At 39.3% G+C, this 14,516-nt stretch overlaps 1 protein-coding gene across 1 annotated transcript in view; it reads left to right on the forward strand.

Annotated features, from left to right (window-relative positions):
• The first annotated feature begins 459 nt into the window (after positions 1-459).
• The window catches only part of LOC131926921 (junctophilin-2-like), a 32,864-nt gene continuing 18,807 nt past the window's right edge, over positions 460-14,516 (forward strand). The window contains exon 1 of the mRNA XM_059282514.1: positions 460-709. The gene's annotated coding sequence lies outside the window, so the exon portion shown is untranslated. The remainder of the gene's footprint in view (positions 710-14,516) is intronic.

A 14,516-nucleotide genomic window follows, 5' to 3' on the forward strand; every position in this document is an offset into this window, starting at 1 on the left:
AAGATAGCTGAACACAACACTAACACAACAAAACGCAACATAACACAACACTATACAACTGAACACAATACAACATAACACAGCACAATATAGCACAACACAGCAAAACATAACACTACACGAATTACAACAAAGTTTACTCCGACCTATTAAACCAAGTGTTACCACTTCGCACGTTTTTAATATTTTACAATCACCCCGCATCGACCGTCTATTTGTCGTTTCTATTTTAAGTCGCGTTTAGACAACGGGATAAAAAACATTTACAAATCGTAAACAATTTACCCCACAAATAGAGGGGAGAGGCAGAAGAAAACCTCCCCAAAAATATGTGGAATTTCAATGTGTACATGAAATAAAATAAATTTGGCCAGAAATCGGATCATTGTTCTGGCAACCCGCGCGCGCTGCACATCGTTCTCGTCTGGTCCTCGCTTTCTGCAGGTAAATCTACGACCTAACTGTACCTCACCAAACTACGTGAGCTGTTATTTTTTTTTGTATACACGCGCTCGCACGCGCATTTATTGAGTCGCTCACTCAACCGCCTTCCCTCCCCCTCCCCCTGCTCGAAGGTAGGTCTGTAGCTCACCTAAGGTCGCGCGCGAGTGTGTTCCTTGCTGGATATGCCCGTGTTTCTCTCAAGTATTCGCCACTCTTCTCCTCGCTAGCTTATATTGTCTAAACAACAGCAGCATCGCCATTGTGGGTGAGTAGAGTTATCGTTGTTTAAAATACTTCGTGTTCTCGAATTTTCTATTGTTTTTTATGAAGATATTAACTGGCAAGTTATGGCTGGGTTGGTAGTGAAAAATGTCAAAACTAGGCGTGAGTGATTTAGTCATGTGATGTTTGTTATTGAACTCTGGTTCCTGTGGGGGATCGATTATGACCCAGTTTGATATGTTAGGGTTGGTGTGAAGTAGGGTAGGGGGGTGGGTAAAATATGTGAGTGGTGTATGCGTGTGTAGGGTAGTGTTGATCTTATGTTACACACGTTTGTTGTAAGAAAACACGCATGTGCTGGTGTATGTTGTTATGTTAGAGTTCTTGTGGCCAATTAGTCCAGTTCTCCGTAGACTACAGGTACAATATATAGGCTATTAGCTTGTTCATAGATGTCTCTCCAAAGTGTAAATTCTCTCTTGTATTTGTCTTGTTCTCACACTACCTGTCTGTAGCTTGCCTGTAGCTTTCTACCTGTAGATTCTTGTCTGTAGCTTCCTGCCTGTATGTTGCCTGCCTGTAACCTACATGTAGATGCTGTCTGTAGCTTGCCTGTATGTTGCCTGTCTGTAACCTGCGTGTAGCCAGCGTGCCTGTAGCTTGCCTGCGTGTAGCCAGCGTGCCTGTAGCTTGCCTGCGTGTAGCCAGCGTGCCTGTAGCTTGCCTGCGTGTAGCCAGCCTGCCTGTAGCCTCCTGCCAGCTGACTAGCGCCCGTAGAACTGACTTGCCCGTCCACAGATCGCGAGACTTGAAATAATCAATGAACCAACACATGCCTACACGCACCGTCTTAAGCTTGAGTTGTGGGAAACACTGGCTTTTTTAAACCGGCTTTTTTAACCGGCTTTCTTTTAGCTTGGTTGGAAATTCTGGCTTTTTAAAAACCTGCTTTCTTTTCCTGTTTTTCAAAACCCTGGCTTTGTAAATGGCTTTTTATGTATGAATACGAATCTACATTTAAGAAAAATGGTACGCACTAGTCCACTATTTCTTCATTTCGCTATAAAACATCTAACGTTGTTTTTTTTCGTCTATTGGCGTCTCTAAAAATATTTAATGTAAAATGACAAAGTACTATCATATGAAAATTTCAGTGCTCTCTCTATATCTCTCTTCCTTTCTCTCTGCGTCTCTCACATCCCCCCCCCCCAACCCTACGATATTTTGTAGACTTGCATATGTTTGTATGTGAGTACCACGTATAATTTAATACGTCACACACCTGGCCGTATAATGTTCCATGTACTGAGTGGCTTGGAAAACGAGGCTGAGTAATCATATCCCTCATTTAACGGTTTAACGATGCCAGTATGACATTTCTGACTTCTGGCTCCAGTCTACTAGTCCAGTGTAGTTTAGGTCCGATGCTTTAGTATGGTAAATACATATGGTATCACACATTATACTTTGAATCTCTGTTATCCCAATGAGTTCTTTAAATATGTTATCCCAATGAGTTCTTTAAATCTGTTATCCCAATGAGTTCTTTAAATCTGTTATCCCAAAGAGTTGTCCTAATCTGTAATCCCAATTAGTTATTCTAATCTATAATCAAAATTAGTTCTAATTTGTAATCCCAATCATTTCTAATTTGTAATCTCAATTATTTCTACTAATTTGTAATCTCAATTATTTCTCCTAATTTGTAATCTCAATTATTTCTCCTAATTTGTAATCTCAATTAGTTCTCCTAATCTTTTATCCCAATCAGTTTTCCTAATCTCTAATCCCAATTAGTTCTCTTAATCTGTTATCCCGATCTGCCATCGCAATCTGTTTGCCTAATCCACGATCTACAGACCTTGCTCAATGAAAACATGGGTTCCAATCGCCTTCGTCTGGTAGCCTGATAGATAGCCGAGTGTTTGGGTAAAAGGAAACAGGCACACATCTACACTTTTACAAGGAATGGCTAGACCCCCCCCCACCCCCACACTACGCTGCTGTACCCTGTCAGGTAAATCGAGTTTGAAAAAAAAAATTTAAGAGGTAAGAAGAATCTTAGAAACCGGAAATCGATAATTTGAACGTCCTACACATAGATTTAAAATATCAGGATTTGGAGGGTTGGTTTATGCATGTGTGGTGTGAGGTGACTTTGGTAAACAATCTATTAGGGATGTCTAAATGACATGAAATAGGTAAGCTTACAGAAGAAAGGTGGTTTTCTACATATACACACATATACAGACATACATACTGATACACACAGACATTATATATATATATATATATATATATATATATATATATATATATATATATATATATATATATAATCTTACGATAAACAACATAAATCGTACTGCGCAGGCGCAGAGGTTGTTAATGTCTGGCTTTAGCGTCTACCTCCATTCCTGATCCGTTAAGTAGGTTATGATGCACTCATCCTTTTCTTTTAATTCCTCAAAGTGACTTTGCCATCAAGTTGTCTACCTTACTCACTGCTGATCCGTGCACTATTATCCGCCCCTAATTCTATTAATAGCTTTTGGGAAAACTCCGCGATAGCCTAGAATACGGGCCAAATAAACTGTTCAATATCTTCCAGCAGTGATTCGTGTGTGTGCATGTATTGATAGGTGCATGTTAGATTGGGAACGTGCATCTGTTCCGTATCTTGTGTAGGCTGAGATGCTTTAAAAGCGCAGTGCTGTAATTTAGGAATTCTTGGAGAAAATAAAATGGTCTCTTAACGTGAACTAGAACAAATACATTGTTGTAACTATCAAATTTGAACTAGAACAAATACATTGTTGTAACTATCAAATTTGATCTAGAACAAATACATTGTTGTAACTATCAAAGTTGATCTAGAACAAATAAATTGTTGTAACTATCAAAGTTGATCTAGAAGAAATACATTGTTGTAACTATCAAATTTGATCTAGAACAAATAAATTGTTGTAACTATCAAAGTTGATCTAGAAGAAATACATTGTTGTAACTATCAAAGTTGATCTAGAACAAATAAATTGTTGTAACTATCAAAGTTGATCTAGAACAAATAAATTGTTGTAACTATCAAAGTTGATCTAGAACAAATAAATTGTTGTAACTATCAAATTTGATCTAGAACAAATAAATTGTTGTAACTATCAAAGTTGATCTAAAACAAATACATTGTTGTAACTATCAAATTTGATCTAGAACAAAACAAAACTGTCGGTTGATGTAACTTTGGAAAGATCAACCAGACTTAAAAGAAAGAACATAAGTCGTGTCTAATTTTCATTTTTCTGCTTAATACCTGGCAAATTACCAATTTTTACATTGCGAAATTTCCGTACGTATTTACTAATCCGCGGTGATTTAAATAAATTTACTTTCATCAAAGTTAAACGGCTAATACATTATTTTTACATAACTAACTTTAATGGTATTACTGTATAAATCTAATTCTGGTTTCGTTTTAGAAATAATGAATTTTCAGCATAAAATAAAATTGTGTATTGATTAGTAATTTTTTGCTTGAAGCTCTTGTGAGTATATACATTTTAATAACCCGACATCTGTAATGTTTATGTGTAGCATAACCGTTTCTTGTCTATTTTCACAACTATTATTTCTAGCTTTTTTTTACGTTTATATTTCACGTAACATTACTAGTAGATGAACGTACATTTCTGTTTCTATTTGTGAAATCTTTACATCAGCTAAAAAGAAACGTTGAACAAAAACAAAACGTTTTACTGGGCTAGTTATGAAAAAGGTGAAAAAAAAATCTATGTGCGTAATCGTGACGGCCCACGGTAGCGCTGGTATTGATCTCGCCAGGGCTAATGGAATGTGAGCACGCTTAAGGAATCGATACCACATACATTAGATTACACGAGAGGTCAATACTCGCCCGTCCTGCGGGTGTGTGTCCTCGGCAGTGTGAACACTGTGGTGAGCGTGTAGGCTACATACGGAGTTATTGTTCTTTGCTAGTGGATACAATAGCAGACGTGAAGGAGCAGACATGTGCGGTGGGGGTAGGTGTGAGAAGTGAGCAGTGACTCGCGTGAATTATTGCGATTGTTGTTTTCAAACACGAAACGGGATTTGGTCTTTTTTTATCAATACGGTAAGTCGTCTCTTGATTTAATATTGTAGTGTTTTTGGTTTTTGTATAGAGATCAAATATACGCTGGACAGAAGGATTTGACACGATGCAAGCTACTCTGTATTTGTTTAATTTACTTTTTTAGCTAAATGATAGGAACACATAACAGATTGATGAAGTAGATCGCATCTCTGATTTATTTAAAAAAATAGGTTGTAACGGGCAGTATCAACTGTTGAAATTAGTTGAACTACAGATAGTTTGTGAAACATTTGGTGGTCGCATACACATACATACACACATACACACATAGACACACACACATAGACACATACATAGACACACATAGACACACACATAGACACACATAGACACACACATAGACACACAAACACACACATAGACACACACATAGACACACACATAGACACACACATAGACATACACATAGACACATCCACACAAACACACAGAGACACACAAACACACATAGACACAAACACACACATAGACACAAACACACACATAGACACAAACACACACATAGACACACACACACATAGACACACACACACATAGACACACACACACATAGACACACACACATAGACACAAACACACATAGACACATACACACATAGACACATACACACATAGACACACACACATAGACACACACATAGACACACGCATAGACACACGCATAGATAAACACATAGACACACACATAGACACACACCTAGACACACACATAGACACACACATAGACACATCCACACAAACACACAGAGACACACAAACACACAGACACAAACACACATAGACACACACACACATAGACACAAACACACATAGACACATACATACAAACACACACAAACACACATAGACACACACATATATACACATACACACAAACACACACATACACACACATAGACACATGTACCAGTTTACGTACTTAGACACAACATCCCGTCAACTCACAATCACACACGCACACAAACAACATACATTCATATTCACATATGCTTACGTACATGCACACAACATACCGTCAGCTCACACGCTCATAAATGTACTCACATACATACGCACATGCACACAAACCAATATAACAAAACATAAGATTACACACACACACACACACACACACACATATATATATATATATATATATATATATATATATATATATATATATATATATCTATATATATATATATCTATATATATATATATATATCTATATATATATATAAACAAACCAATACACGATAGCATCAATATAAACACACACACTCCCATACGCACATACACGCATACCAACATTCGCACTTACACACAACAAACCAATACAAAATAGCGTCAATACACACATACACACTCCTATACTTTAATACACACAACTAACCAATATAACTCACCGTCCACTCACACCTGCGGTGAATGCTAATTAATTACTTGAGCTCATCGACCCAATTTGTTATGCCCGCTAAACACCTGCTTGGTTTCATTTTTATTTATTTAGAAATTTTTAATAGTCACACCCCACAGCCCCACCTCTTCCCCAACATACATACAGGTTTATAACATACATACAGGTTTATGCTCGTGCGAACCTACACTGTCATAAAACTTTAAACTCTCCAACCTAATTGATTTTGATAAGACCCATCATTAGTATTAGATAATTTAGGAACATTTTTCAAAAGTTGAACGTTGGTAAAAACATTGTTGCTCTTGCATGTTTTCCTTCAGCTGGTTAATATCTGTGTCTGTTGTTTGATATCTGTCTGTTGTTTGATATCTGTATTTGTTGGTTGATATATGTATCTGTTGGTTGATATCTGTATCTGTTGGTTGATATATGTATCTGTTGGTTGATATATGTGTCTGTTGGTTGATATCTGTATCTGTTGGTTGATATATGTATCTGTTGGTTGATATATGTGTCTGTTGGTTGATATCTGTATTTGTTGTTTGATATCTGTATCTGTTGTTTGATATCTGTATCTGTTGGTTGATATCTGTATTCCACACATCTGTGTCGTATTGATGTTGATACAAACATGTTCATCTTTCAACGTCGATTTTACTTGATTCGCATAATTTCCTATGATGTTATGACGCCGCATATAATTCCTATGACGCCACATATATTTCCTATGACGCCACATATATTTCCTATGACGCCACATATATTTCCTAAGACGCAGCATATATTTCCTATGACGCCGCATATATTTTCTATGACGCCGCATATATTTCTAATGACGCAGCATATATTTCCTATAATGTCATGACGCCCATATATTTCCTGGTATATAAATTCTATTTCGTTCGGGGCGGTAGACCTACTTTGGGGGTAGTGGGGCGCAGATGCCTGGAAGAAACTGCTTTTATCGGCTCCAACGACAGGTTGGTGTCATGCTGACCACTGTCCTGAGCTTAACACTTGACCAACTGGACAGCAATGACGGGCTCGTTCATGTTCATATACCTCAAACTGTTATAAGAGTTGGGTTTTAATTTAGACATGTGGAAAAGGGGAGTAAGTAGCACTTAAGTGATTTGTACACAAATCGAACGTACATTTATGTATTGAACACAACCTAATGACGTCACCTGACGAAATTAACGCAACCTAATGACGTAGAGGACGAAACTGAACAAAACCCCATGACGTAAAGAGACGAAATTAGACATCCATTCTTGAAGAACAAATGCCGCTCTAATGAATCCACTCCACACGATTTCTTGTTGTGTTTGAAGCTGGGCTGTGGCTCGCTAGTACATCGATAGTCGATAGTTCAAACAGGGAATTTAAGTAACATCACTTAACCATTATTTATGTTCTTTTTTTTTAAAAATGTTTACATTTGGACGCATTTGTTCATTTATTCTACGAAGTTTTTTTTTCTAAATGCATCATCATCTTTTTTCCGTTTGTGCCCAAAGACGCATGGGGCAGATGAAGTAGAGTTAATCTATTCCAATGACCTAACCATACAAGGAGATAGTGTAGTCAGCACTATTACCAGCCACTTTAATTTCCCCAACTTGAATCAGGTACCCATCTGAGCTGAGTAGACTCAGGTACGTCTTACAGACACGAGCCAGTTTAAAAAAAAATTATATCATGTTTATTCATTCGTCCGTTAAATTATGTTTTTAATATTGACGCCAATGACATATTTGTTTATTTATACTTCTGAGTTTCTTTAAAAAAACATAACAGATTTGTTCATTTATTCGTTGACGAAAGTTTGTAATTATGACGAATTAGTTCACTCGTGTATGTAGTCCATGACGTCACACTTCACTCGTGCACAAATTAATTAGGTCAGTGTATTGACACTGTTTTAAAAGTGTATAGATATCAATCTAATTTCTTAATTAACCTCCATTTACTTAAAAGCAGCTGTTGCAAGTTACCGTTCTTTAACCCGGAAGTAATACATTACATTTTTTTTTACTATATATTCGTCTCGGTGATACCGTCTTCTTAATAAGATTTTTAAGGATGCATTTGGTTTAATTAAGAGTTTATTCTTTAGGAGGCATGTTGACTGTTTATAGTAGCTTGTCGAGTTAAACTATAAATCCAAAAATTTTGTTCAAAAAATGTGACTTGATTATTGCGAAAAGATATATGTCTGATTTCATCCTAAGGGTTGTTAAAGATGTTCAGAGATAGTTGTCCAGATAATATTGTCCAAAGACAGGTGCTTAGAGTTTGAACCAAAATATTATTATCCAAATATTGTTATCCAAGTATGTAGTGTAACGATTGCCCAAACCATCGCTCAAATAAAGTAAATATCTCTATTTGTCTAGTGGCACATTTCGTTTAGATACTTCTAAACTGACTTGGTTTTATTTCCACCTTTAACCCTCCACCCGGCTGTGTATTTGGCATCTCCCAGTATATCCCAGCATTCTTTACCTTTGGCGTTGTCTTACGTGTCTTCTCCTTTGTCTGCCTGTAAGATACTTCTAGTCAGACATCCGACTTCTATTTGCAAGGTCTCGCCTCCATGTTCATTGAGCAGTGCTAGCATAGACACACTGTTCCATTTTATCATTGTGTGAGTCGCAGCATGTTTATAAACAAATCAGTGAAGTTCCTCTTTCAGACCCTTATGGCAGAAGTAGAGTACATGTATTTCTTGACATCGGAATATGAAGGGATTATGTGGTCAATGCTATATCCAGCGGTCTTTACTTTCCCTAACGTGTGTCAAGTACCCGTCAGAGCTGGGTGAACTCAGGAACGTTCTGAAGTTTCGAATCCTGACCGAAATCCGAACTCCATAACTTTGGGCTGGTAGTCTAGGTCTCTATCAGCACACCACGCCAACACGCACTAGTGTAAGAGTTAAATGATTAAAGTTGAAGTAGACGAATGCATTTGTCATTTCGATATTTTATTCGTTTCAACTAAAACAAAAAGAAAAAAAGAAAAAAAAGAAGAAAAAAAAGAAAAAAAAAGAGAAAAAAGGAAAGAAAAAAAAAAGATAGAAAACCTGAAGGTCACCTCCGTCTATTCTGATGCTAGTGATGACGTTGGAGGATGCACGTTGTGAATGAAATCTGGTTGCGTCGAGTGCTCTAATGGCTGCCCGGTCTAACGATGGCCATTGGCCAGTCCAGTCAGCTCCCAACTCTAATGGCCGCTGTCTGTTCAAATGACCACTTGATATATTAATGGGTGGAGCGAGTGGTGGACCCAGCGAGTCAATCGATGGTCCATCTGCTGGAAGTCGATGGTCACTCTCTGGTCAGTCGAAATGTAGGTCACGGTGGCAGGCGAGTGACAGAGAGTCATTGAGGAGAAATCACGGCTGGAATATTTTAGCTGGGTCTGGAACCTAGCGGCCAGTTGACGGCTTCTTTCTACATCGTTTATTGCACATTCAAGTTATACATACATATATATATATATATATATATATATATATATATATATATATATATATATATATATATATATATATATATATATATATATATATATATATATATATATATAGCTAATTCAAAAACTTAAAGAACTAAGTGCAAGACCCATAATTTAGTAAACATAAATTATATTCTAGGCTATAATTCAGAAATGTCAACCCATTAGATTTAGTTACCCAAAAATTTGAGAAGTGCGGTTTTATATATTTTTGGTCATCAATATTGTTCGGTGTATTGTAGCCGCCATTACTGGCCATTAGTCTTGGTCATTATCGCTGGCCATCATCCTCCTAGGCCACCATCCTAGGCATTCTCTAAGGCCAACGTTCAGTATTGCCGTTACGCGCCCTTTAAAATTACCTTGAAGCGAAAAAGGAAACATCGGTGGAAGACTCTAATGGAAGGAAAAGAAAAGACAAAAAAAAAAAAAAACCCAACGAGGTAATCGATTTCTTGCTGCGCCATGTTTTTTATCTTCTTCCATCTAAACATCTAATTGCAACACACGTACAACTGGCATTAAAACTTGTAGTTTTCAATTGTGGCTGTTATCACTTTGAAAACAAAACGAACATTGTTTACATTTGTTCCCACTTCCATGTTGTCATTTAAGGCTAAGCTTAAGTTAATGGAGACAATTATTTGAATGTTGCCCTTTTTGTTGACCAGCTTCCGTGTAAAGTTGCCGGAACATATTTCTGCAATTTAAACGTGGACAGCGCATGCATAATTTGGAATAGATACGTTAATAATGTCATTTAAATACGTGTTTTTGTTTGTTGTCAAATGGGTTGGGAAAAAAACAACTCTTTAATGTTGTAACTTTATACCTGTGGGGTTGGGGGTGCAGTTGTTGGGGGAGGGGAGGGGGGGAGGGTGTGGGTTGGCGTAATACATGAAATGATTTTAGTTCTCGGGTACTCTGACTTGTCCAGCTGGGGGGTGTTGTAGTCATGATGGTTGTATGGCATTGTTATGACGATCATGTAGTGTTGTTATGTCGATCAGTGTTTCTTCCAGACTTATTTCTCCGGGGGGGGGGGGGGGTAGACTTTCTTCGGGTTGGGGGGGGGGGGGGGGCGGACACTGTTAAAAGTATATATTTTCTATATAAATTATAAAAAATTCATTTCGTTCGGGGGGGGGGGGGGGCGGTAGAATTTTTTCGGGGGGCTTCGATGTCGATTATGTAGAGTGTTGTTATGTCGCTTATGTAGAGTGTTGTTATGTCGATTATGTAGAGTGTTGTTAGGACGACTATGTAGAGTGTTGTTATGTCGATTATGTAGAGTGCTCTTATGTCGATTCTATAGAATATAAAAAAGTGACATACCAACTAATATAATTGCGACTGTTATTACGCTTGAGTTTTGACAATCATGTACGATGTAAAAAAATCTATAATATACATTCTTAAACATAAATTCTTTTAAAAGCTACACATATTTACCGGCAACATATCGCCAAAACATTGGTGTTTCTAGCCAAATTTTTGTTTACATTTGATCAAAGCTTCGATTGCCACGAATACATACCTACTATTACATATTCGTCAAGTACAAAAATAGTATCCTGTAGGTGATATACAATGTCAAGTAATCCAAACTTATCACATCTATTTAGTCATTACATCTGTTACACAATATTAAATGTCTACGTTTGAAGATTTATTTTAGATAAATTACCATACTTCGTCAGTCTATACTGTAATAAATTGTACCCTTTGTGCGGCAGTTGGTTGTAAATTGGGAGGTAGATGCTGATCACAACATTGCACGTGTCGGTAATTTATGGAACTGTATCACTAGATTAAGACAGTTAATTTAGGGCACGTGTGTTGAATGGGTGGGTGGGCAAGTGGCAGGTGGGTGAGGGTGCCTGTAGGGTAGAAGGTGGGGGGGGGGGGTTGAATTTAAGGTTGGATGGGGGTGGGGGTACGTTTGGGTAGGAGGAAGGTGGGGGGGGGGGGTTAGCTGTAGTGTTGGAGGAAGGGAAGGTGGGTGTGCATTTAGTATAGGATGAGGGTAGGGGTGACTTTAGGGTAGGAGGAAAATTGTGGGTGGGGGTGCCTGTAGTTTTGGACGTGGGTGGGGGTGCCTGTAGTTTTGGAGGAGGGTGGGGGTGCCTGTAGTTTTGGAGGAGGGTGGGGGTACCTGTAGTTTTGGACGTGGGTGGGGATGCCTGTAATGTAGGAGGAGGGTGGGGGTACCTGTAGTTTTGGACGTAGGTGGGGGTGCCTGTAGTTTTGGACGTAGGTGGGGGTGCCTGTAGTTTTGGCCGTGGGTGGGGGTGCCTGTTGTGTAGGGTGAGTGGGAGGTAACTCTCGCCCCCAGCAGCCAGACTTATTAGCTTGATTCAGACCGTCCCTTTTGGCTAACCATCCGTTTTATTGCCCGGGTGTATCGTGGTGGTCCAGTGTAAACTAGTGTATCGCGATACTCCGCTTATTCTGTTACCCTTTGGTATCGGGATGGTCCACCTATATAATAACCTAATGTATCGCGATGGCCCACCTACTATATTTTACCTTAAAGTATCGCAATGGTCCACCTATGTCTTGCCCTAATGTATCGCGATGGTCCACCTATGTATAGCCCTATTGTATCGCGATTGTCCACCATCTATATTACCCTAATGTACCGCCATAGACCACCAAGTTAGATAACTCCTATTACAAAAAGGGAAGCAACAATTCTCCACTCTACCTCCGGTCAACAACAAGATCCAGATCCCATTTTTTCCTGCTGTATTAGGTCTCAAGGCCGAGTAAGAACTATTCAGGCCGTTTATCGATTATTTACTGCTGTATTTGTTTTCAAGTTGTCCGCTGGTTACATAGCTTGTCGGAGGCTGATGTTGAGGAGACGGGGAGATAACCTAGTCCTGTCTATTAACACAATGTTTTTATCGCTAGAAAAGTCTAGAAAGGGGGAATGTTTTGTTTACATCTTTTAGCTGCCATCCTATGATTTCGACTACACATCATCTTATTAATGCTTTAGCTCGTTGCCAACCCATAATTTCAACTAGCATACATCCATACTTTTTCTTTTCACATTTCCAACATCCCATGATTCCCAGCTACAACCACACATTTTCTGCCACCATTCCACAATGCTCCATTTACAATCCCCTTCCCCCCGCCATCACCCCATAATTCCCCCATCCCATAATTCCCCCACCCCATAATTCCCCCATCCAATAATTCCCCCATCCCATAATTCCCCCATCCCGTAATTCCCCCATCCCATAATTCCCCCATCCCATAACACCCCCATCCCATAATTCCCCCACCCCATAATCCCGCCATCCCATAATTCCCCCACCCCATAATTCCCCCACCCCATAATTCCCCCATCCAATAATTTCCCCATCCCATAATTCCCCCATCCCATAATTCCCCCGTCCCATATTTCCCCGGGTCGATGTACACCGTGATGCCTTGAACAGCTCACCCCACCAACCAGCCCGTGAATAATTTATCTGGTTATCACACCTTAGCGAGATTAAACTTGGACACACGGAGATTCACCTAGACCGTGTGTCTCGACAAGATGCCGTGTGTCTCGACAAGACGGAATGTGTCTAAGAAAAGGGGTGTCTTAACAAGACACGATCTGTCTCATCACGGACATAATGTCTTGCAACCAAGACACAACATACACAACGACACACCTTATTCATTTTCCACACAATATCTTTTCCCCAGTTAAAAACACATTTGCCTCGTCAATACTAAACTGTACGCAGTAAGCAAACATCTCGCGTCCTACTGACGCGGACAATGTACTGACGCGGACATTGTGACGCTTTCGGCGTCACATTTAGACGCCGTGCCAAATCCTGCTCTGTATAGAGCTGCTCAATTTGCACCGAGAATGTCGCTACAAAACAAAAATCGTTTATTATTAGTATGCATATCTAAAGAGTTAATTAACGAAGAAATGTGGGCTTAAAAATGCATATAATTAATGTAATTAGCATGGCTTAATTTTCTGCACAGTGGCATGCAATGCGGGAGTTTGTTCGCTACTTAATTAAAACAAGGCTAATCAAGTTTGTATAGGTCAAGGGCGGAGGGGGAATCGATACCTCGAACCCTGATATGCTGATTGTGTGGGAGGGTGGGGGGGGGGGAACATTAGGGGGTAAGGAGGGAGTGAGGACAGTAGGTGGGAGGGTGGGGGTAATATATGTGGGGGTATGTGGACATTGGGTGGGTGTTTTGGTTGTGGAGGGTGGACATGAGATAGGGGTGGGCGCAGTAGTGGGGTTGGGGAGTGTGGACATAGTAATTGGAGGGTGGGGACAATAGATTGTGGGACGGGGAAATGAGGTGGGGGGACATTAGATGGGGGTGGTGTATACATTTTCCTGTGGGGAGTGGATATATGTTTTTAGAGTTCATGGAATAACAGGAAGTTGCTTGCATGCAGTGCAGGCTGGGAGTATAATGTTCAGAAATGGGGTGGTAAGGAGTGTTGCAGGGGGGTGGGTAGCAGCGGTAAAGGTAGGGGTAGATAGCGAGGGGTGTGGGGAGCTCCAGGTTGTCTGGTTGTCATTAAAGTATACGTCATATATTTTCGTAAACACCTTCTGCCAAGGCTGATATTCCTTCTTAGCTTGGTTCGAATTGAATGCAAATTGGTTGTGTGTGTGTTGATTTTTACTAGATGCCTGCCCCAACATTTGAACCTTCTGGCTGTCCCAATATTTGAACCTTCTGGCTGTCCCAACATTTGAACCTTCTGACTGTCCCAACATTTGAACCTTCTGG

This window comes from Physella acuta, unplaced genomic scaffold (genome assembly GCF_028476545.2).
Source record: "Physella acuta isolate Inbredline_101_S28 unplaced genomic scaffold, ASM2847654v3 ptg001351l, whole genome shotgun sequence".
Taxonomy (NCBI): domain Eukaryota; kingdom Metazoa; phylum Mollusca; class Gastropoda; family Physidae; genus Physella; species Physella acuta.